This window comes from Dromaius novaehollandiae, chromosome 3, assembly GCF_036370855.1.
Source record: "Dromaius novaehollandiae isolate bDroNov1 chromosome 3, bDroNov1.hap1, whole genome shotgun sequence".
NCBI classification, from domain to species: domain Eukaryota; kingdom Metazoa; phylum Chordata; class Aves; order Casuariiformes; family Dromaiidae; genus Dromaius; species Dromaius novaehollandiae.
In genome coordinates this window covers 126,719,752-126,744,575 of record NC_088100.1, presented here as the reverse complement: position 1 = coordinate 126,744,575, position 24,824 = coordinate 126,719,752, and the positions used below count along the sequence as shown (strand labels likewise).

The following is a 24,824-nucleotide window of genomic DNA, read 5'->3' as shown; positions in this document are numbered from 1 at the left end:
TCGATTCGGCACATTATCCCCCACACCTACACCCTTCATCCTTCGCCCTTCTTGCAACCCGTGCACCGCTAGAGTAGCCAATGCATCAAAAAACAAACAAAACCTCCCAACCCTCTTTGCACCCTGTCCCAAACCATTACGCCCCACGACAGGACGGGGTTTGTAAGGGCTCTGAAATGATAAGTAACAGCTATCCAATATCTAAGAGGAGCGAGTTAAAACAGTCAATGCATGGCTAATACTGACGTTCAGGATTGTGCTTCCTTTGCACATATTTCACAGGAAAGCATAATCTTTTCTTGCAGGTCCAAGATGGAAAATTAGCAAAGATCCTGTAGCTGTTACTGTGGATACTTCCACTGCTGCTGGGAACGTGTATTCTTATGACATTTAATAATGATGCTGATATTATCAAAGCATATGTCTTACGCCACAAACTAATGAACGCTAACAGAACCCAAAGCCAGGCCACCTAAAAGCCTCGTTTCGCTCATATAACATAACAGACCTCTAAGCAGACCATCTGCTCAAATTAATTACATCCTATCTAACAAACCAGGACTTTATAACGTAGTAATTCCCCTTCCCCGAGTTTGGAAGAGCTGCCTGGACGTGCGAGGAACACCATGCAGAGGGAGAAACGGGTATTTCGGGTAAGCAATAGGCCGTTGTTCATGCGCAGAACGGCTTATTTACAGAAGAAGAATCCCCCCTCCAGCAAGATTCACTTTCCAGGCATGTTTTTCCCTCCCTGCAGCAGGGTATTTGCCCAAAGCTGTGATAAAGCACTGGCAATTTTACAGAATCATAAATCTCTGAATAAACCGTACATTATTTAGAAAGCTGACGCTGTACTAACCCATCTTAAGCAGCAGCGTATCTGCAAACCCGGGGCTCAGTTACGCACCCTAAGTAACCGTTCTGCCAAAGAAATAGCTTGGTGACCAAAATAAAAAAAAATTGAATTCTGATTTCAGAAAGTATCTTGTAATCCGTAGAAGCCTTCTGTGACCACAGGTATGAAAAAAAAACAAAAAAAAAACCTCCAAAACCCCCCTAATTACTGTTTTACACATGCTGCTGGTAATTGCCATGGAGGGATCAGCTGTGGGCTTCACGCAGAAGCCGGCTGGAAATTCGCCTCCTGCTCGGCGCCATGTCCGCGCGCAGGGCCCGGCGCGGCCGATCCGCCGACACAGCAACGCTGTTTTATAGGACCGGGTTAAAGGGAGATAAAGTGAGATGGGATCCTTTAAAACGCGTCTCGGCGTTGTTTTTATCTCCGAGCCACGTCGGCCTGCCGCGACGCTCCGGGCCCGGGCACCCCGCGCGCCCCTCCTCCCCGCCGCGAGAAAGCAATCTCAGGGAGCACGTGGGGATCAAATTACGGAGAGAAATGAGCTCGAGGAGCCTCACGGTTAACCGGCTGCCGGAGCAGCGGCTCAGACAATTCTGGCTAAAGGCTCAATTTCACAAAAGATAAAACAGGTGAAGTGATACGCGTGACACTGGCCCGCGCTGCTGCAGCGAGCGCTCCTCCAGCATACTGAGGAGGACGAGGGCACGGAAAGGCAAAGCGCTCGCCGCGAGGCGCAGGCAAGCACAGCCCTCCCGGCACCTCCTCGGGTGCCTGGCACCATCCCGAGCCCTCCGACGCGGACCTGCCTTCGGCAAAGCTGGCACGGAGGCAACAAACACTGCCACGGCACAAAACCAGCATGTGTTATCACCGTTACAGCTCTCCCCAGTTTTGCAAAGCCTACTAATAACATCTCCCTATCTACCAACAGCGTCCGCTCCTAACCCCGCAAGCACAGCACGGCCTAGGAGTGAGTGGCCACGGTCTCTCGGGCCCTCCTCCAAGGCTTCACCCACTACTGCGATGCCCTGCGGCGGGTGCAAGCTCAACGTCCATGCAACGAGTTAGTGTAAGGTTTGGCAGAGGCTGGAAAGCCGGCTGCTCGGAAAGGACTAAGGTCTGAGGCAAATCCCGTAGGGCCTGGGAGGAGCAAGGCGGGTGAAGGAGATCCCACGCGCACGCATGGCTAAGGCTAAGCTTCACTCTGTTAGTTCAACGCTGCCGCCTCTGGAAAGCGGGCCAGCACTCACCATCTCCACGTGCTTGCCCTCTGGCCACATGGGAAAAGGCTGCAACACAGCTACGTCTCCAGAAGCATTTGTTATTCCAAAAGCCTAGCAAATTGCTTGGAAACAGTTATGGAAACTCTTATATCTTCGCCCAGTTGCTTCAAAGCTGAAGCTTTCTGGTGTCACTCTAGACAGGATAGCTGTCTTTGTATACACCTTTAGAGAAGTGACTACTAGCTTTAATAGGGGCTTGGGTACCAGCATCAGTCTAGCCACAGCTAAATTAAGAAATCTCCTCTCCTCCTCTTTGCTAGTTGTTAACAAATATATATGCTGTTACATTCACTCTCTAAGAGGAATGACTATGCCCTCATACTCCCCACCGGAAAACCCCACCCTTCTGCAATCAGCCTTGTATTGCTTTTGTTATATCCTCGCACAGATACTATGCACAGTGACAGTCTATGAAAGCTTTAAAAGGTCTTCAAGCCTCTGTATCTGTTTCCAGGACTTTTACCACCTTATTCCTGGAAGTTATAACACTGACCTGAGAAGCGGCTTGTGAAACAAATTGTACGCTACGCAAGTTTGTGCAATTGTCATCGTCAAAGCTTTCCAGAAAAGGGATAGTAAGATCTTGCAGAATTATTCTGGAACATTTGATATTAAATAAATGTACTGTTTTAGAGAAGGAGAACTGAAGAAGATAGTAACTGTGGACATATACGCTTTGGAGTTCCCCTTAAATTTTCTGTTTATTCTGTGAAAAGCAACTGGAACAAAATCCCCCTGTTTCATTAATATATCAAAAATAGGTGATGAACTCCCTATTGCCAAACACTCTAGAGTAAATGTTTAGCGTTTTGTGCTTTGGAGATTTAGCAGAGAAACATTCACACTATTATGAATGTCTATTACTGTATGCCTAATTTGTCTGTGCAGTATTTGGAAAATGTATACCATAAGTTACTCAATAAATAAAGGTATAACAATGACTTTGTGAAATAAAATTAATATAAATCTATTTAAGGGATTCCCAAATTGTATAGAGATGTTGGTTGCTTTATTATTCTCTATTATTCTGCTCAACCAATGTAGCACCTTATTAAAAATGTCCAGCTTACAATCAGGTAATGCCACCTCCCCATGAAAAGCCCCTTAGCAAAACACAAGTACTAAATAATCAACGCCTAATATGATACAGCTGAAGATGATGGCAGCAGATTATATCTACCTTGATATAATACTAAGAGGCAAATGTCAATCCCCAAAATCATGTCAGTAGCTGCAGGGGTAAATGTTGTAATTTGTCAGCTTAACTGAGATGCCTAACGTTTTCTGTAAATCAACTCATCCTAGCAAAAAAGATCTGCATCACTTCTTGTTAGCACAACCTAAATGCTGCATGGGTTTTATTCATTTCAGATTATTCCTTTCTCTATAGTTTCTAAATGGCTCATCACAAACGTAACATACTTATTTGGCGGTTTTGATTGTTTCATTTCAAAGCCAATCATGAAAAGAAAAAAAAAAAGAAAGCAAATACACAACCACACAAAGACTGGTTATGAGTTTCTCTTACTTTCTCAGAAAAATATCTACACGGGCACGTTTGTGCATACATCAAGACGTGCAAGTTCTCAGACTGGTCCTATGTTCTCAAATCAAACTCGATTTCCACTGTTCAATAAACATGACTGTCAGAAAGGAGTAACTTCCATTTATTTAGTTTACATATTTGTCAATGATAGTTAATAATGTAGAAAGGAAGCTCTTCCAACAGCAGCTCAACAACCATATTTTGACACTGCGTGGAAGTGCAGAGGAGGCCCCGTCTGCTGTCAGTACGACAGGGCACTTCCACTGCACACCAAGGACTTGGTATGTGGGAATCATCAGCACCAGATGGTGTGGAAAATAAAAGACTTTTCTGTTTAAAACAAAAAGAAAAAAAGGCACTAAACATCCCATATATGTTATGAAACCCAATTATTACCACCAGGGTAAAGATGCTTTCCGAATCACAACAGGCATGCGAACAACTGAGCCTCGTTAGGGTCATGGGGGCGAAGCGCCGCTACGGATGACATCTGTATCATCCGTAATCATCACACTTTCCTCTGTATCACTGCGTGGCAATAAAAGGCAACAGATGAGATGCAAAGCCCAACGTGCCTGAGGTGGGGTTACGCAACGCATTCAGTTGTCCTTCAGTCATGAAACAAGCTGGAGTGTAATCTTGCAACCGATCCCATATAATCATCTTGTCAAAGACGCGTTTTAGTAGTCACAGCGAATTCACTGATGCTGGGTTGATTGCCATTAGCATGGTAAATCTGCCCTTCCTGCAAGCAGAGATGTTAGCATGCTACCGGCAAGCTTAGGTTGCCGCTATTGTTGGGCTTTTTTCTTCTTTTTAACCACGGTCACGTGATGGTTTGATAAACAAGCTGACAAGTTGCTAGCTTGGTAATTTTTCTGGATAGTCTCAACTTGAAAAGGAAGTGCCTTATTTTGGATTGTCTACCCTGAAGACTAAAGAGAAGAGACGTGAGTCTTCTGCAAAATAATCTGCCTTGCTGCATTGAACTCATTCAGCCAAAGAAAACCTATTTGCTGTCTATTCCAAAAGTAACACCCAGAAGGATAGTGAAATTAAATATTGTGAAAAGACAGTAACATTTGTGTTACCCCAGTTACCCCAAGAAACAAAGCTGCATGTATTCACTGTATCCATTATAGATTGTGTTAGAGCAGTAATTAATTAGCATGCATATAAAATGTCAAAAGGAAAATGAGAAATTCTCAAAATGCATAAACAAAACATTTTTCTGAAGAAATCATTATGTGTCTCGGTTCCTCTCAAGCAAGAAGCATGCCTTTTCATTTTCCGTGAGTGAAAAAATCCAGCAGCACCCAAAAATAAATACAGTTCCTGAAGAATGATTGCCAAATGCACTCAACCACTAACACGATAAAGAGGCAGCTCACAGAGGATACTTAATGAAACCCCCCAAATATACATCTAGAAACGAATTCACGGAACAGAATGTCTCTGCCATGATATGACGGCACAGAGCTGGTAGACTGAAATGATAGCGGGCCCTTCTTCGCCTACCGAAATGCATCGGGGAACTCGGTGATCCCAGGTTAAGCCAACCAAGGTCCATCAGCATCCCGCTGGCACCAGAGGACACCGTAAGCCTCATGCAAGTCAGTGAAAACCAGACAAGCTGTGGGCTGAGACGCGCTGGTGCTGCTGACCACGAGGCTGGCTCAGCCTCAGCCCGGCAGAAGAGATGCCCCACGGGTGCTCTTTGCCACGTGACCGACAGCCGTCTCTCGCCAGACCAGCGTGGCAATCCCCGTCCATCATCCACAATCCCGCTGCTTTCGCTGCTGGGCAAGTTGCAAACCTGGACCCAGCTTATGGCTTCAGCCTGAGAGAGGTCAGTCACAAGAAAATGGCCAAGAAAAAGCAGGTCATCTGCTCTTTCCCCAAAACGCACAGTATCATACCATGCTTCGCTTTCCATGCTTCTACACTGATATCCTCAGGAAAATAATTGTCATATAATGCAGTTAAAAATGCCAGCTGAATATAGACATACACTATAATTATTTAGGTCATACGAGCAGATAGAGAGGTGTGTGCTAACAAGTCTTATGATTCTACTGAGGAAAAACTACAATTTAAGTTTACTAAGCTGTCTGACATTTGTCACTATTGGAAAAGAAAACCCGCTACTGAAAAGGCGTTTAACACGTGAGCTGCTGAACAGAAAGGCAGCTTTCCTGCGAGTCCTAAGAGATAGCTTAGTGCAGGAGACAGAGCACTGGGACTCTGCAGGAGAGCCTTCATTTTTCTGCAGCAGTTTGTAATTTTTTTATTAGAAGTCAAGATTTTGGTCTCATTCTTCTTTCAGCAGTTATAGGGAGCATGCTTGCAGGGGGACCACATCATGGACAGATCAGATCTCTCCCAGGCTTCTATAAAAATACAGCAAGCAAGACTCAGAGATGCTGTGGGAAGCAAATCCCTTCAGAGCTGTGCTGTTCACTGCGTTATGTAATGGATCATTTCTCTCTGTCAGAGTATTTCGAGATGCGCATGTGGGACGCCAAGGCTTGAAGCAGAACGTAACAGGGAACAGCAAAAAGACCCCACCAGAACACCGAAAGGGAAAAGACCTCACTGCCCTGGCAATTCACATTCTCATATGGTAAGAGAAAGTACACATAATGCAAATGCAAGGCTTACACAAGTAGTTATGTAATTATAAAAGCTGCCCATGAGAGTGTATATGCAATGCTTGTGTAACTTATGCACAGCCATTTAAAACACATACAGACAGCTTTTCATGAGTTCAAGTACATCAGTCTTCTTAAAACCTGCTCTAGACCATATCCAGAATTGCTATTCCAGAAGTGAGTGTATTACAGGGAAACGTTAATTGAAAGAACATAGGACATTTATATGAGCTCCTCAGTGGAAAATATTTCAACCATTATTTAGTTCATCTATATATAGCAAGCAAGTTGTTTCTTAGGGTGACAACATACTACAGCAGAAGTGATCTGAAACAAAGTGCAAAGCACTGGTCAACTGTGAAATCTCCCGTCATACACTGAACTGAACAGCAAGGGGATATCGGCTTGACTGGAGTTACAATTCAGACAAGGTTAAACATCTCTTTCTACTCAGTGATTTAAATAAAAATGCCCTGTTATTTGCTACTGAACCACAGTGTAGGGAAACAGTCCCACCTTCCTGATGCACCTTGCTAATGCTGCAAGAGAGAAAACAAACTAGACCCTCTCCTAATTCCATTCGAAACTGGTAGTTAGAAAAAAAAGGAAAAGTGTTTCAATGCAGTGTTGCTTAACCTCTGACACTATTCCAGGCCCTCCCTGAAATGCAAGCTCTATAAGCAGCAAGGGAGGCTCAAGCCTCCGGAGCTCTGCTCTTTAGCACTAGGAGTAAAGGACTGTGCAACCCCGCAACTCGCAGCGCCCAGCTCCCTACACATCTGCACCTTGCAATCGGTTGCAAATGCTAACTGAAGGCTTGCCTGGAGCTGAGATAGTCCCTCTCCTTGGTGGAGCCCCTGATGTCTAGTAGCGCATCTGTCCTACAGGCTCGCGGGAGAGGAGGGCGAGATGCCCGTGATGGGCGCTTCCTCCTCCTTGCCGCAGAGGACCTGCGTGCCGGCAGCGGGGGCAGCACCCGGGGGCAGCAAAGGAGACCCCCACGGCACTCTGGTGCAGCAGGTTGGGATGGAGGAAAAGGAGGAGAGAGAGGCAGTGTACTGCGACAGAAGTTAAGACACGCGAGGACTTGGCGATGCACGTGTGCATACGGGACATGAGGGAGGACGCACTACCACAGCAAAGCGAAAGGAGATGACAGCATAAGAAGCCTGAGAAACTTTAATGGAATAAAACAAACGCAGGCAACGGACAAAAATACCCAGCCTCATAAAGAGCGTGGCCAGCGTTGTGGGCCCAGCTCTGTCCTTTGCATCACTTCCACCACACTCAATCGCTCTGACAGCTGCAACCCAAAGACCTAGCTGGATTATCTAAAACCAACAGAGTACTTGGTGAAGGCCATACGCGCACGAGAACAAACAAAACAACGTGACGTTATTTCTACTGAAGCACAGTCCTTTTCTCCTCTCTGAAGGAAATCAAAGACTTCCTAAGAGCACGTAAAGAAAATGAGCTGAAACTGCATATCCTCAGTTCCTTGTGAAAAGTAGGAAACAAAGATGTTCTTTTATCTTTTTCCCCTAAAGACTTATATGGAAAAAAGTTATAGGGCAGGCTGGGTGAAAAAGCAAGATCTTGTGTAAGGCATATTTAATCTACTTAGTTTACTCTTTTTAACAAATACATTATTGATTCTTGGCTTGTGTATGTTATTCAGACTGTGGATTTTTCTTCCACTCTTGCCTCGGGCAGAGATAAACCGTACTAAAGGGTTACACAGACCAGCAGCTATTGTATTCAGAAGATCTGCAACAACTGAAAAACTGAAATATTTCCAGATAATCTGGAGCTCAAAAATGCCACTACATTTTGGGAGCATAGTGAGGCGGGTTCATTTCAGATTTGATACTTAATGGCTACTATTCTTCACCGTACATTAGGGCACTTCATACTACTTCAACCTGCACAACGTCAATGCTGCTAAAGCAAGTGCTTGTGTAGGTTGCCTGACTTGACACATCACTGCACTATCTCAACATTTTCTACATTAAATTTTTACGAGGAAGCATTTTTTCTCCCTGCCAAGATGCTGCATCATTTCTGTAGCAATCATTTGCTTGGCAAGAGATGAGCTCCATCTGAAAATACATATCCTCCTTCTTGTCCAGCAGGGTTACAAGCACACCTTATTTGCTTTTATGCTACCGTATATGTATCAGCAATCAACCAACGTATTCTGTGTATTTTATTTCATTCCAGGCTGTATAGCAACAACTTTGTGAAGTGAGAGAAAAGTAGATGGAAACTGCCAGCAACTATTCTACGCTTACTCCAAATGCTGCACTGAAGACTTTTTTTTGCTTTTTCTGTACCCTCAGACCACAACATTATGCACAAAAAAAAGAAATGAAATTCAAAAGAATTTTAGGGATTAGATTTAAAGCACAGATAAGGATAACTTGCAATTTCAAACTTCAGTCCAACAACCATGTGTGCATCACGAACACCTGTGCATCTCCTACTTAACAAGACCTCTCATAAACTACAGAGTTATGGAATCTAGGTCTAACAGGTAAAACACCAAACTATCTTATCTTTTGGAAAATCCTCACTGATTCTCCTCCCATCTTGTTTCTGTTTTTAAGGTCTCTTTCTCTCATATACTAATTTAGATTATATACCCCTCTGTTAACACCTCCTCACTGCAACACTTCTCTTGACTGAGAAGTCGAGCCCTAGCATCAGTTGCCTTTTAAACCAAGTGACAGTAGTCGATCAATAAAATGCCCTAGAGTTCATCAGGTTCTTCATCCTTTTAAAAGATCACAGCATTAACTGTCAAACAAGCATTTTTTTAAAAAAATATGATTTCTGCTAATATCCCTAATTTGCATTTCACTCACAATTAGGCATTTTCTGAGTCTTGCATACTTCAATCAAAAAGGAAATTAAATAACTAGTTAATGGCACTTCCAATCCCACAAATTCAAATCCAATTTAGTCTTCATATGAACTTTAGGTCTTATTAACACTTATCTTAAATAGCATTTTCAGCATGTACTCTGAAGTGTTGACAGTGTGATTTTTTTTTTTTTGGATCATTAAACAAGCAAATGTGTTTTGCCTTAGCAGGTATTGGAAATTCCTAATGTTTACAAAGGTTTAACAAATGTCAAAATTTCTGATTAGACCAATGTTGGTATATCTGGCTTTTTAGCAAAATGATTTCATTTTGTGAAATTCTCTTCAAAAAATCGGAACGGTTCTCTATGCTATTTTGAACAATATTCAAACCAGTATAGGAGAAGGACAAATGCCAATGCAAATTACAGTAAGTTTAGTTGAAAACGATGCCCATATCTGAAAAGAAGGCACCTACGCTATGGTTGGTTAGATGAAGCTGTGAATGATATGGACAACTAAGAAATGTCTTTTGTCCAACAACCCAGCACAAATAAGCAGCTGATCTGGACAATTTAAATGTAAATTTCTTACCACCTGTAAAACAAGCGGGGCTTAAAAGACCTGCACTTAAAAACCAGGCATTTCCAATTGGAGTCTTTAAGTGAAAACTGACCTCCAACCTCAATTTCCTTGTAAATGTGGCCATGCGGCAGCAAAAAATGGTGGTTTATTTCAGGGCTTTATTAAATCTATCTTGTGTATGTGCTCAGCACGAGATGACCCGCGCTGTGCCTCAGGAAAACTCTCGTTTCCAGTCAGATATCCACACTTTACACCACGGTCGTACACACCTAATCCTCTCAGAAATGATGAAATCCCAGGTGGATTACTGAGAGGCATGTGGAAAAGCATTTAAACTTACTGGAAGGAGAAATACCATTGATTATTAAGCAATGGAACAAACTAGGAAGAATAGAGATCTTTAAGCAGGGGGAAGCACAAAAGAAGGTGGGTCAGTTCAAAAGAGCTTTTTACATAACCAAAACAGAAGGTAAGCATTAGAAGCAAACTTACTAACTGGTTTTAACTAATATAACTTCCATTAATTTTATCAGGTCAAAGGGTGCGCTCCTACTATGCAATTACATTCAAGATAGCTTGCATTAATGCAATAGTTGCGCATCACCAGGTTATGAAGGACACCATGGCAACGTTGAGTTGGCCCTGGATTATTTCAGTGGTGAAAAGTATCTCTGTGTAAATCTCCTATCCGTGTCATCACCTTTCCCAGCACAGTCTTCCCCAAATCTCTAAGGAGGATGTATCTCCAGAGAGGGGTCCTTGGCTAGGGAGTAAAACCGGGCCTAACAAATTTTAGTCTTTCCCTTCATGCTCCCCAATGCCACCAGTGATCATTAATCCCACAGGATGCTGTGCCCAGCACGGCAGGAATGGTGGAAACACGTCGACCACTACGTCAGGTGGCAACTGGGGTGCTTTTATTGGATGAAAACATCTCTTTCCCCTCTACAACTCTGGCAGGTTAACTGACACCTCTCTGGCAGAACCGCTGTGGTTCCTCCCCTCGGGTCCTATGCCCTTCCTCCAGCAAATAATTTTTGTACTGGAAGTTGGTCTAGATCAGAGCCAGTCAGAGAGATTTTGACTTGGTGGAAACTCAGTATAAAAATAAAACTGCAAAGGGGAAGGAAAATTACCAAGGACTGTATGTGACAATATCTAGAGAGGTCAGGGGGATTCAGGCAGATAACCAGATAATAAAGATAACCAGAGAAACAGAGCTTTTACATTGTTCCACGCAGGATGGAAGTAGAGAAGAGCTACTAGCAGCTCTACACCTTAAAATTAAAGAACTGAAAGGAAGAAAGTAGAGACTAGGCATTTCTTCTGACAAACTCTTCTGACTACAGTGATAACGAATAAGATGGCAGAGAATGTATCTAAAGGAAAATAAAACTTCATAATATTTCCTGGTCTCTGATTTAGTTTTTGCTCTCTACTATAGATTTCTCTGCCGTAAAATATTCTCGGTATTGTATTTTTCTCCTACCAGAACATACAATTTAAAAGATTGCAAAATGAAGTCATAATAAAATGCAGACAGAAATTATGAGAAAGGCAGAGAATGGAAAATGAAGGCATGAAGATGCAAATAATCGAGAGCAGCATAAGAATTTGTTCAAAAGCACAAAAAGAACCTTGTGGGGAAAGCAAATCAGGTCAGCTTTACGAAACTAATGGGAAGTCATTCTACTAGAAACAATGTTGATTTTTATATATCCATTACTAAACAGAGGACCTCCACAAGGCAAGCAAACTTACAGTACTAATGAGTCAAAACCAATGGGATCAATATATATGTGTATCTGGATTATACATATTTATATATAAGCTTGGTAAAATAATCTTATGCAGCTTGATGCATATGCAAATAAAAGCTAGTGAGCTTACAGTGACTACCTGGAGACAAGAAAAGAATAACAGGTTATAAGTTTGGTTTATGCAACTGAAACTCTTAACATTACTCTTTAAAATTATTTTAGAAAGCTAACAAAAGTACAGTCTCTATCTAAAATAGCTAAGCTTAAATCAAAATAAGAAATACTAACACTCTAATAGGTAGAGCCATACAACACCATATCCAACTTTCTGCATTTAAATTAAAAGTATTCTAGGAATAGAGAAAAAAAAGAAAAAGTGGTGGACATCTGAATGAAAGAAGGATCTCCAGAAGTCACAAGGGTCAAAGAAGCTGGATTTGCATTCCTTAGAAAATAGGAGATTGCAATTGGGCCTCACTAAGATACAAAAGACTTGGAGTGAACAGAAAGAATAACTGCTACAAGGTAATCTGAGTTCAAGGCAACACCAAAAGAAGAGAACATGAACTTAAATTAAGAAAGCCCCCCAACAATAGGAATTTGGAAGAATTTCTTTACACAGATTGAAAGAGCAGGAAGGAAAAAAAAAAAAAGAATAGCAGTCCCACCAGCTTATGTAAACCATTTCAAAACTGGGTAGAAAACTATTTGAAGACAGAGCAACTGTGAAATAATAGTCCTAACTCAAAGGAGGAAACGATGCACGTGTGAGTTTCTGGGACATTTCTTGTGCTGAAATGTTAATATTGCTCTTGCTTCCTATCAGTTCCTGTTAGACTCCACATATGCCTATTTTGTGTTCTGTATATGTAAAACACGGGAAAAAAACCTCCTGGTACACACCAAAAATAATTGACGATTCTGAAGAATGGGGTACTTCTGAAAAATCAGTGAGCACATGAAAAAAGAACTCTAATTTTAACAGTGCAAGCTTGAAGAGGGGAAAGACACCATCTTCTAAATCCAGTTGTAACAAGGGAAGATGTTACTGCCTCAAGCAGCTTATCTCTGTCTCCGAGGAGTTCCTCCTTGCTCAGATCTGCTGGCCAAGATGCCTGTATGAACGTCCCTTGCTTCTGCCCAAATCAAGAGAGATGGTTAGCTTCAATAGCTTCAGTCTTGGGACTTCTTCCAACCAAACTCCTTGGGATTGAACTGGGTTAGCGAGCGTCGCTATCGCGTGTGGAGCAGACAGACTGCCAGACCTGGGGATGGCATGACTCCCGGCTCCAGCCTGGCCGCGGGAAGGTGCCGGGAGCTGGTGGAGCTAAGGCACGGACACGGGTGTCTCGGGGCACGCACACACCCGGGTGCAGGCAAAACTGGAATAGCCAAAGACTTGTGATTTCAGTTCTGATTTAAGTTCTGATACCACTGTTCCCTCCAGGAACTACCTGCTTGGACGTCGCTCCGTGCTCATAAGAACGAGGCCTTTGCAGCTTAACGTGCATGAAATGCTGCAACGTTTAACCTAGGGATTACCTGGCTGCTTTGCTTGCCCTCCTCCACCTTTTTTTTTAACACAGTATATTCTAAAATAAACCTGTGAGTTCAATAATATTAATGTGGTGATCCTGTTTTATAGTAGTGATACTTGAAATTATAGACAGATAATTCAGGACCACATTAAGCACGTGATTACCTCCTAGTGTTTAGTAAACGGATACTTAGACTTAATGTGAAGGAACAGGAAGAGTGTTTCATCATCAGTTTTGGCATTTTGGGGGAAGAGCATTATAATTTAGAGATTCACAGACGTTTAACGTATTTAGTAGGCCGTGCAATAAATACTGAGGAGTAATCTAAAAAGCAGGGATCATACATTATAAGTTACAAAATTAAGACTGCACATGAAATTCAGGCAGACCTATTTTGCTTAATAAGTAGAAACCAATGAAATATGTTGACAGTAAAAGTCATAGAAACAAATAATAAAAATAAGTAGACGAGGAAAAAGAATTGTGGAGGGAAGAGAAAATTTAAGACATCAAGAATGACAAACCGTGGAGTGAAGGCTGAAATATGTTTGAAGTGCAAATGTCAAGGTGACCTCTTCCTAACCAGAAGCCTTAAGGAGCATGATATTTTAATAATTTGGTGAAAACTAGTCTATTGAACAAACATAATTTCATTATACAGAATAACTGCGTTTTTTTTAGTCAGATAATTTCTTGAAATCATAGGTAATTCATATATAATGTATGTATATGAACTACACTTCTATGCTTTTATTGACACAACTGCTGGTGAAGAAACATTTCTATCTATTTCTTCTCCAAAAATGTATAACTGCATTGAGGTCAGCATAAATGCCACGTAATCAACATGGGAACCTCACAGGAAGGTCAACCACCAGGAGAAGAAATATCGAATGACAAGAGATATGCTAAGAAGGGCTTAGAAAATTAATTCTTTATCATCAAATGTTTGAAATTCCAAAACTAAAACATCACTGCCCTTAATGGGACACTTTGAACAGGCTGTGATTATTAAAGAAATTCAACAGCAGAGCAGTTGCATGCTTTCACATCACTTGTGCGCAGTTTTGGAAAACATCCATTGGAAACGTATATGGGAAGTTGATGAAACCTTACATATCTACATAAATTAAACAGCTAGAGATTCCCGTACATTCAATCCATCTGTCATTGTACATTCTACATTTCTTGGTTGCCAAGGATGATAAATTCAATTGCTGCTTCTGATTACCTATACTCAATAAAAGAGTGACAACTCATTAATCAGGCCATACAACAGCAAGATGGGTATAAGGCTCCGCAACCCACAGTCTTCATCAGGAATGACAAGGAGGCACCGCCAATATGCGCTCTCGTTCCCGGCACCATGGCGGACAGCTGGGATGAGAAGGGAGCTCTAACAGCCTCCTCCGAGATGAGACTACTAGATGCCAGTAAAATACTGCTGCTCTGACAACTAGTACGTTGTAACATATGACATCCACAGCAAAATAAAATAGAAGATACCTAGAGCACTGGCCAGCTATTGGTAAGCATCTAAGTAGCATTACTGTTTGTTTTTTTTTTTCTCCGCTGTATTTAGTACTGTGGAAAATGCAGCAACCTTTATCTTGCTTGCTTTGGGAACTAGGCTGTATTTTTCTAGAATAGACAAAAACCACCTTTTAATTAGCCAATGTCTGTTCAGGAACTGAATTGTTCTTTTCTCTCCTTCCTAAAGACAGAAAAATAACAGAAGACTATAATCAACTAGCAAACACAGCTCAAAATGTTGTTGGCCTTACAGCAGTAATGTGGCTAATGGCACTCAGTTAAAGAGTGTTCTGGACTTGTAATGATCTCCTATATTATGTTTACTAGCTACGACAAAAAGAATGGTTAAAACCCTATCAGTGGCATAATGACAGCACCTATTATGGACACAAGCGTAACTACCTTACAGTAATTAAAGGCATAAGAAAATGATTAATGTTCTGAAGCCATAAAACTGCATCAGTTGAAAAGCTATTATGTTTGCACTGTCTACAGCTCACAGCCTACATGGGGCAATTTACACAGCCATGCCTTCTGCATAAAACTGATGCTCATCTCTTCCAACTCAGGGTAATGAACTGGTACATAAAGCTTCAGCTATGCACTAGACACTGGTCAATGCTGAAACAGTTGATTAACTCTCTCCCTAAAGATGGAACTGCCTTTTTTTAGATTAGGTTCTAGATCTTCCTTTCCCATATTTTTCTCACCTAAATGCCCAACAGTTCATGCTGTCATCTTCATTTTAGAAATATTCTTTTGATCACAAAAACAGAGAAATGGGAAAATGGATATAGAAAACGTACTACCAGCTGTCAGCTGGAACAACGTGTTAACATTTATACTGGTCCTTATTTAGCTCAGGGATCGCTGAACCAGGCCCTCCCATGCAGGACCAACATAATGTTATTCATGCTGAACAGGACCTTCCTCAACAAGTGGTCAGCCGAGACCGGTAAGTGCTACTCAATTTGACTAAGCAAACCAGAATTTGGCTTTTAACAGAGGAGCGGTCACAATATGTGATGAGAGATGGTATTTTCCATATGGGATATTACCAGCTCTTTGCAAGTAAAGCTTTAATGTTCTTATTCCAGAGAAAAATGAAAATAGAAAGGCACAAAAAGTCTTCCAGTGCCACAGCATCACATAGAGTAAATTATTACCCTATAAATAGTGTTATACACTATTTCTGTTAAAGGGTTCTTTCAAACATCAGAGAAAGAAAAAAAAATCAGTGATTTGCTGCATTGTCCAAAACTAAATTGGAAAATGATAAATATAGTTTATCATGTAGTAATATATATGACTGCAAGTGCTCCGGTCTTTTGTATACAAGTAAAATACTGAAGGGAGTAAAAAGGAGACACATACAGATGGTTTTTTACAAGTCAGACTTTAAAATGATGCCTTTTCCAAGGGTTTGGATACTCGCTCTTTCAAGAACAAGAGAGTAGAGTCTCTGTGCCAAAACTGAGCCTTGTAAGACAGGTATCATACAACGGGCCAAATTTCTGCCGGTTACATCTCTGCTGGAGTCAATGAAGCGATAGCCAAAGGGAAGGGGGTCGCTCAGCATAAGCTAAATCTGTTCCTCTAAATGCAGTGGGACTTTTCACAGCTGGTGCACATCAGCTGCCACGAAGCATACTGACACCCTCCACTGGGCATTTAGCCCTGTTTCCATTTCAGTCACCCGATGGAAACCTAAAATCGTAACCCTCAATAAGAAGAACACCACTACCGAGAGGTAATCACCTATGACTACCTATGCCCGATTCCCTGGGCGACCTTCATGGATGTGTTCCCTGCCCTCGGGCCTGTTTGCAGCCCTCACGGCTCAGAAATGAACCAAATTCAGCTCTCTGAAGCAGAAACTTGACCCACAGTGTGTTTTAAAGGAGCAGAAGGTGACTTTTCTCATCCCCCTCGGTAAGCGGATCTTCGGTAGGTGGCTGACGACCACCCTGACTGCCTGGCAGGGATGCAAACAGGCCATCCACATTCATTTTTGTAGTCACCTCGCTAAGGTGCACTGAACTTCTGACGTAACGCACTTCAGCAAGGGGCACAGATTTGCTTCTGGCCATCTCACCCCCGATAAGCCTGAAGGGGAATTTAGTGTGTATACCACTAAGTAAACGGAACCAGCAACAATTCCATCCTGCACAGATGCTGTTAAAAGCATTCAAACTTTTTAGGTAAAAAAGGTGAATTTTGACACTTTACTGTGACTCCTCTACAGTAAACCACGTATGTTTTTGCAACCTGTTTAATCTTTCAGTAATAAAGATAAGTATTTTAAATTCAATAATAGGACCCTGATAGATAGTTAGATAGGAAATAATTCCAGAACTGCCCAAGTTTTTATCAGTAATAACTTATTTGCATCACATACAGCAGTAGGTTTGGCTTTCGTTATTGGTATGTGAGAAATAATGCCTCAGTCCTGAAAACGCATGCATCCAATTGATTTTATGCACTGACACAACTTTTAGTAAATTACTCCAGTTGCATAAAGTAAAGCCTGTATACAAGTTGCACTTTCTACTGCCTCAGAAAATCAGTTAAAATACTGCTAATGACATTCACTTCTCAGGGATGTCTCCATGTATCTCCAGAACACAGTGCTTAAATGTTATCCCATTAATTCCTTCTTGCATTATCATCAAATAATTTTGTCTGCTGTTACTTTACAAAGTTTCAGGCAGGTCACCTAGGAAATACTCTTGGTGACCTTTATCTTATAAAGTCTGAGCTGAAAAGGTGGATGCTGTTAATCATATGCCATAAAATAAAGGAATATTCTAAAACTCTCTAGTGTGTCTAAACCACATTAGGCGTTAGAAAAGGAAAACTAATAGATAGGAGACTAGCAGGAATAAAAAAAAGGAACTAAATGAACTTATAAATTACCAAGATTGATATTTCTATTCAATGACTTAGGCCGATGTATAGTGCCCTTTGCATTTCAAAGAATAATTTAAAATGAAGCAGAATTGGTTTTCTATATCCCCTCCTCTTTCCCTCACAAAAATTCAGCCCACTGTAATAGATGCTTCATTCCATTGTTGTAATTCACCATATTTTACACTATCGTCTTGCGAATCTCATCTTCAGGCAGAAGAAAGGTGAATGAGTTTCCAGCAGCCAACGGCACACAATGGAGTTAAACAAGTCCTTAAGACGAAAACTTCTCTTCCAGGCCTCAGGCAGCCTCTCATTAATACAACCACCAGCAAAAAACTGCAGGTCGCCGAACTGCAGAACCCTTATAAGCAGAACCCTCTGCTTAGAAACAGGATTAGTCATTCATTACACTGAATTGCCTGACTTTTCTGTTCTTCTCCTGCCTCGGCTGCAGCTGCCCTTTCCAATGATATATGATAGCACTCCTATCTAACACAGAGGCAGCAAAAGGACAACACAGGGAATGACCCTTGGAGGCAGAGACACCTCTGAATTGACTTTCGGGTACTTCGATGAAATACAGAATAGCAAGTCTGCTCTGCTGATCTTTTGTTTTCTTTCAGGGAATGAGAAGGTGTCTGCCACACGAGCAATGCATTTGATCTTTCACAAGCCACCTAAAAGCCCCGGTGTTCTCACACATACTTCTTGCACGCATAGAAGTGACCTTCAGACACTAAGCATAGGAATGATGGATGATCACGGTAGCTTACAGTAAATTCATACATAGCACGAATTTCTGTATTTGTGCTAGAGTAGTACTTAGGGTCTCCAACACTGACTAGGCTTTATTATGATAGTACTGCATAAATTATAAAGTAAGAGACAATGTCTGCCATGAAGAATGTAAAATAGGGCAAAAATGGGGCAATTCCACAATATTCTGTGATAAGCCTGGACCAGAGTACCCCTGTGCACCAGAAACAACCAAAGAATGAGAAAGAGGAGCTCTTTTCCCAAGACATGCTTAAAATCTAACATAGTCACAGAAGTTCAAAAGGATATAGTTAATACCTTTGAGGTAAAGCTCATTGATATATATCACACCAGAAATGTTACTCCTAATCAATTTTAGTGTCTTGGGACTTTTAAAAACTATTTATTTATAAGGAAACACAAGCACGGACTAGTATGACTATGCTATTCTCAGAGAAGTTTTAAGGCATGAGTGGAATTCAGTACTAACTAAATATGCCCAACAGTTTGCAGTTGTAAACGTGAGATAAAACAATTATTCTGTATTGAAATGACTGTGGGTGATGAACTAGCACTAAAAAACTTACCCCCGGCACTTTTAAAATCTTCTGGTTGCTGAGGTGTACAGAACTTGTGATGTATAACTAAGATTACATGCGAGAACAGTTATGCCACAGCGGCATGAGTAAATGAATTCACCACTACCGTGGCACACATCAGCTCTGGTGCAAGCTTTTCAGCCAAGTAGTAGTTTTACAGCTGCCAAGATGATACCTATCCTTTAACTGGGTTAACCTCATATAAAGTTCCTCCTTTCAAGAAAGCTCAATTGCATCATGAAATTTGACTGGAAGCATTAAACTAGCCATCCTTCTTTTTACAGTGTTTTAAAACTCAGAGTAATAGATACTTCAAACACAACATTTTCTGTCATGAAAACGAGGAAGGCATGAAAAAGATGTTCTTATAATTACTAAGTTATCAGATGACATTTTTTCAGGAATATGGTTGAAAGACACTCCACAACAACAGAATGCTATCCTTTTACAAAAAATACTACTTTGCGAGAGCACCTGATGAGATCTCACCAAGATTCTGAAATAGTGGGGTGATTTTTTGATATGAATCTCATCTGTCAGTGAAGAAAATATACCAGAAACTCAGAATCACAGAAAAGCTCAGGTTGGAAGGGACCTCTGGGAGTCACCCGGTCCAACCTTCTGGTCAAGGCAGGAGCAATTTCAAACTTGGACCAGGTCATGGCCTTAGAGAATCCTAAAAGAACCTCTTTGTCTTTGCTTCTGAGTGCAGACTTCTCAAGATGAAACACGTACGTAGAGATGTTGTCATGAATAGCAATATACACACTTAACCGGCTGACTTAATTATCTGAATAGCTATCTAAATGATAGCCTCAAATCTCTTCCAGTCAATAATTTTGAAGCTGTGCTAAGCCAGTTCATTCCCTTTTATAAACGTAAAGCTAAATAAAGTGAAACAGCATAATTTTGAACAGGGGCATCCTTCCACAGCCATGTGGCTTCTTCCATGATGCCACAGCATGTTTCTCACTCACTAAAGCCAATGCAGATGGTGGGATTTAGTAACGGATTGGGCTCAAAGTTCAGTTTTAGAGACACGTTCATTTTGGGGTGGAGGGCTGGGAGGGGAGGGGCAAGATTACATCAGAGAAAGCTTTTTCATAATGATAACTGGGCCAGAAAATATTTCATACTGCATGTACCACGTTAATTTAAGGTCTTGAGGACAAGGTCCATGTATCTTGATTTTCTTACTTAAATTAATTTTTTAACAAATTAGATTCAGTCCTGACTGTAAAGCTGTAGGGCAAACATATAGGACTACCATGATGACATCAGCAAGGAAAGTTTAAAAGAGGCAAGTAAGTGATATAACTGATACACAACTTGCACACCGTTTTAACTTTCATCCTGGTAATAGAGAATCAGGCCACTAATGAATGGGAAAGCCACAAATACTAAAAAAAAAATTACATCTGATATCAGCAATATGTTTTCAGGATACCAGAAATCTTTACCAACTATTTTATATTTTGCAGAATAGTCTGCCTGCAAAAAAATAAAAAAGTGAACAGAAAAAAGGAGAAAAGTGCCCAAAGGGTAGTATGTTTTTGATGCCTTTGGAGATGTTACTGGCTTTCCAGACACTACAAAGCCTTAATCTCTTTGGGCTTCTACTGTTTTTAAAGGAAAGAAGCAACTACATAGGCCCTCTTTCTCTTTCTCTTCCTAAAGAGAAAAAAGAAGGGAAAAAATGAGGCCAGGAGGGAGGTAAGGAGAGAGTATTCAATGTTTACAAATCTAAGCTTTAGAAGGAGTATTTTTAAAGGCGGTCACTAAACGCTGTTTTAATCAAGGTTCAGATTTCTCATCTAACATTCAGCATAAATGCTGTAAGTTGGACAGTCAGCAAGAATTTCAGAATAAATAAATTTCATGATAGTCTAACTACGATATCCATAAAATGCCAATTTCCATTGAAAAATAGCACTTATTAAGTCTCTCTTCTGAAATCAAGTTGGAGCTTCTTGCTAAATGTGTCACATGAATGTTAATTTTAGACTGTTGAGAGCTCATCGATTTACACTTTCCAGTAATAACTTTTTAGTATTTAAAATATGGGGAAAGACAAATTAGTATCATGGATACTACACTGTCTGAAATAAGAACACTGTTAAATAATGCATGCAACAAATTTTTATACAAGTAGTAATTAGATTTCTAGGATTACTTGAATATTATAATAGCCATCTCAGAGCCGCTACTATTTTTAATTTTAATAATAATCTCAGTTAACTGGTGATCACTCCCAAAGAAGCAACAAAAAATGAGTTACGGTAAATCTTCATTTTTGCTAAAATATTACATTTCCCAAATTATGGAGTAAATGACAAAATACAATTAACTTCCCAATGAACTACAAAAAAAGGTCTGTTAAATCCATACAGTAGTGTCAAAAATGTTGATGAAGTCTGAGTTGAGGGATGAGGAGCTGTTGATCAGGCTAAAAAATCGGCTTAGTAATATCACAGAACCTTTTTAAGAGCAAGTGTCTCTGTGTCTGCTGCTGGCTTTTTCCCCTACCCCTGCTCACGGAGATCTTGTATGATAATATCTGTGCTCCCCCAACCTTTTCTTTTTATTATTATTATTTTTTATTTTACTTCCTGAAAGCCTTAGGTCACCATTACTGATGCCACAATATTTCATGCTGATGATCACCTCTCGTGTCAGGCCCTTGCGATGGTTGCAGAGACTCAGAGCACCCGACCTGGGATGAAGACAAGAGTGCTTTGTGGCCACCGACCATACTCCTGTGTCTAGCGGCTCCGAAAAATTCACAGCAAACTCCCCTCCTTTGGAAAGAGGAGAGTGCAACCCTTATTATGATTGCTCATTTAAGAAATACATATTCTAGGAGTGGAACGCCAACAGAAAACGAGAAGCAACAGATGGAAATGGATTGCCTCAACCTTTAGCCCCGCGTCAGGAGTTTATCCTGCCTTTGGGGATGTTCGGTTCAGCTGCCTGCCTCAGATGCTCAGAGGGCTTCCTTCTGGGATCTCCTCCCTGGGAGAAGAGCCGAGGCGCTCGCCCACCACGGACCAGCAGGACGAGCCCGGCACGGGTGCCGAGAAGGACGTATGGGAGGTCCTGGAAACCACACGTCCCGCTGGCACCCGACCAAGGGGCCTCTCGCTCCAGGTGAAGGCAAAGCCCAAGGTGGGCTCTGCGATGCCCCCCTACGTCTTGCCCTGCGAATACACTACACACTTCTGCACGCTAGATACACTGCCTACTTCACTTCACTCCCTTTTTTCCTCCTTGCTTCCTGAGCCTTTCAGACTCTCCTTTAGCAACACATAATAAATTTAACCTTGCAATGTTTTGCCATGACCAGGCCAAAAGCTACAAGTAAGCATTAGCGGCCTGATTCTAAAAGAAATAACTCTTACTCCAGTGTAATAAGGGTGCTTAAAATGTGCTGAACCTGTGCATTTCCACTGCCTAAATCACCTCAGACATGTTCTGCGCTTTCACAGCTTTTGGTCTTTTTCTTCCCTTTTCCTCTCTGTGTTTTTAAAAGAAATGCAAGTGCACATTTGTAACAAAACCTAAGAGCTGCCATCATTTTTTTCTCTGAAAGGATAGCTGATAACATTTTAGTGAAAGCCAAGCTAAGACAAAATACACAGCTACACTGATGTAGGAACAAAAAGAAATACCAAATGAAGATTTCTCTTCTTTAAATTTTATCTTTTTTTCCCTCTGTAATGCTCCCCTAAGCCTGAAAGAACATCTACCTACTTGCTTATGTTGCCAGAAAAGAGCTTATCTTACCAAGATAAGTATCTAGGAACAGAAGCCAAACTCTGTATTACTGTAAAACAACAAGAAGGGAGAAAATAGGTGTGCACAGATCATAACATCTCCAAGTCCTTCCATATGTAGTCCACCCCATAACCATCTCTCAACAGAGTATGTGACAAAGCATGAAAACTCCTGTCCTCTCACATCCATCTGCAGAGCTTCGCTTTAATTTTGCAGGTCGTAATGTTTGTAGCGCTGTATCAGACATCCCTAGCTGCGAACATCACGGTTGGTGACTACCTCCTTAAAGACATGAAAATGAGGTGCTCTTCCATAAAAACTGCTGTAAGAACGTCACTATTTTTTTTTTCTTTCTGGCAGTAGCTCAGACATAACAACACGGTAATTATGGAGAAAGTGGATGTGTAAATGGTGATCACTGTAGGTAAAATGAAAACCTGATACAATACAGCCTAAAATAGCAGTTTTTACCCTCTGGTCTACAGATTCGTCTGAAGATTTATTTTTATCACTTTCTTCTTCTTTTCAAGCAGACAGTAAAATTGCTTTGAAAAAAGGAAAAGAGAAAAAAAAAGTAAGAAACTCCTTAAGAACCTAGCTGGCCTGCAGGAAACCTCCGGTAAGGCTGATGTTGTGCTCTCGCTCACGTTGAGCCTGGCAATTCCCGGCACGGGGACAAGCCCCTGGCACTGCCACCAGGAAACTCAACGCTGCTGTTGGAAGGCACTGTTGCAACAGGACAGCAACTCCAGGGATCCACGGAGAGCTGAGTCTTCCTATCTTTTGCTTTGTCGGAGCGATTATCACCTTATAAACATATTAGGGAGGACACAGATCGTTTAGGGAAAGGTAATGCTTTTCTACCCGGAGTATCTGTGGCTAGACCCTTTTCTGATTTACAAACCATCAGCACCGGCTGCTTTCTACCTCATTTTTTTTAAGGATTTAAGCCCTCATTTGAAGTCATCAGGCTTTTAAAACAAAGATCCCTCATGAGTGAAATTGTTGCCTGTGCGCTTTAAATAGGAGCACATTGAGAGCATGTTTTAACTCCTGGCACGGTGCCTTAACGGCAAGTGCCTCCGGCCTTCTCGGGGCTTTAACTCGTTCAAGCTGGGACATCCCAAACTCCAAGGGCGGAGGGAGCGTCGGGAAGTGTTTGGGGAGGAAAGGCAGGCTTTCCCTCCACCAAACCCTCTCAGGAGAAGCCAGCTGCCCTTTGCCAAAACCTTGCTAAGAGACTTGCTTTATTCTTCCCCGTTTCCTTTTTATGAGAGAGGCAAGCCGGAAAGGTTCGCTCTGCAGAGAAGTGCGACCATGATCCCCTCATAATAATAAAAAAGACAAGCAAAGCAAGCACTTATACGAACTTTGAGCAAAATGCAATCCAGGTTCCTACACTGGATCTGCTCAGTCGAACCTTGCAAATTTGTCCACTTTCCTTTGGAGGTGAAACTCAGTTTTCAGCCAATGGATTTTGAAGCGGGAGCGTTTGTTTGCATGGCTCTGGGATGAGAAATCAGGGCTGCGTGTTCCTTAAATAACATTTTATTGGCATAGTTCAGAAGTAAGTGTACAACCTGTAAAGTAATACTATCCAGTTTGGCCACCAGAAAGGAAGTTGACCCACTTGCTTGTCTAGACACTGACATTCTCTAAAGGAATGTGCATTTAGAGGGGGAAAAAAGCAACAAAAACCAGCCAAAAGCAAAACTTTGTGGGGTTTGGGTGTACCTTAAACCTCAAATACATTATATAATATAGTTTTAGCGCTGCAACTGCTGTCAAGACTTCTTGAAAATATTGACACCTGGAGTCTGATGCAGCATCCTGTGCTTAATTGCTACGCTTTCCCGCAGTACGTTTCAGAGTCTGGAAAGAAGGCTCTTCCCCCTCCCCCAGCTCAGTATTTTTTTTTTCACTGAGGACGAGAAAGCATTCATTAAAATGTAAACAGTAAACTCAATTAGAGATCATATTCCAAAACCAACAGCAAAAAAACAGCATCAGAAAACCAGAATATTCTCACACAAATATGCCATAATTCTTCTACAAAGGTGAAAACAACACATAATTATTGAAACAGCCTCTGCCATAACTATTCTATGTTGCAGAAACACCACAGCTTTCTAGTTAAAATCAATGCTAACTCCAAGAAAAGTACCCAT

At 41.4% G+C, this 24,824-nt stretch overlaps 1 protein-coding gene across 4 annotated transcripts in view; it reads right to left on the bottom strand.

Moving 5' to 3' along the window:
* Nucleotides 1-24,824, bottom strand: part of MACROD2 (mono-ADP ribosylhydrolase 2) — an 858,592-nt gene that overhangs the window by 251,158 nt on the left and 582,610 nt on the right. The gene's annotated exons all lie outside the window — the stretch shown is intronic.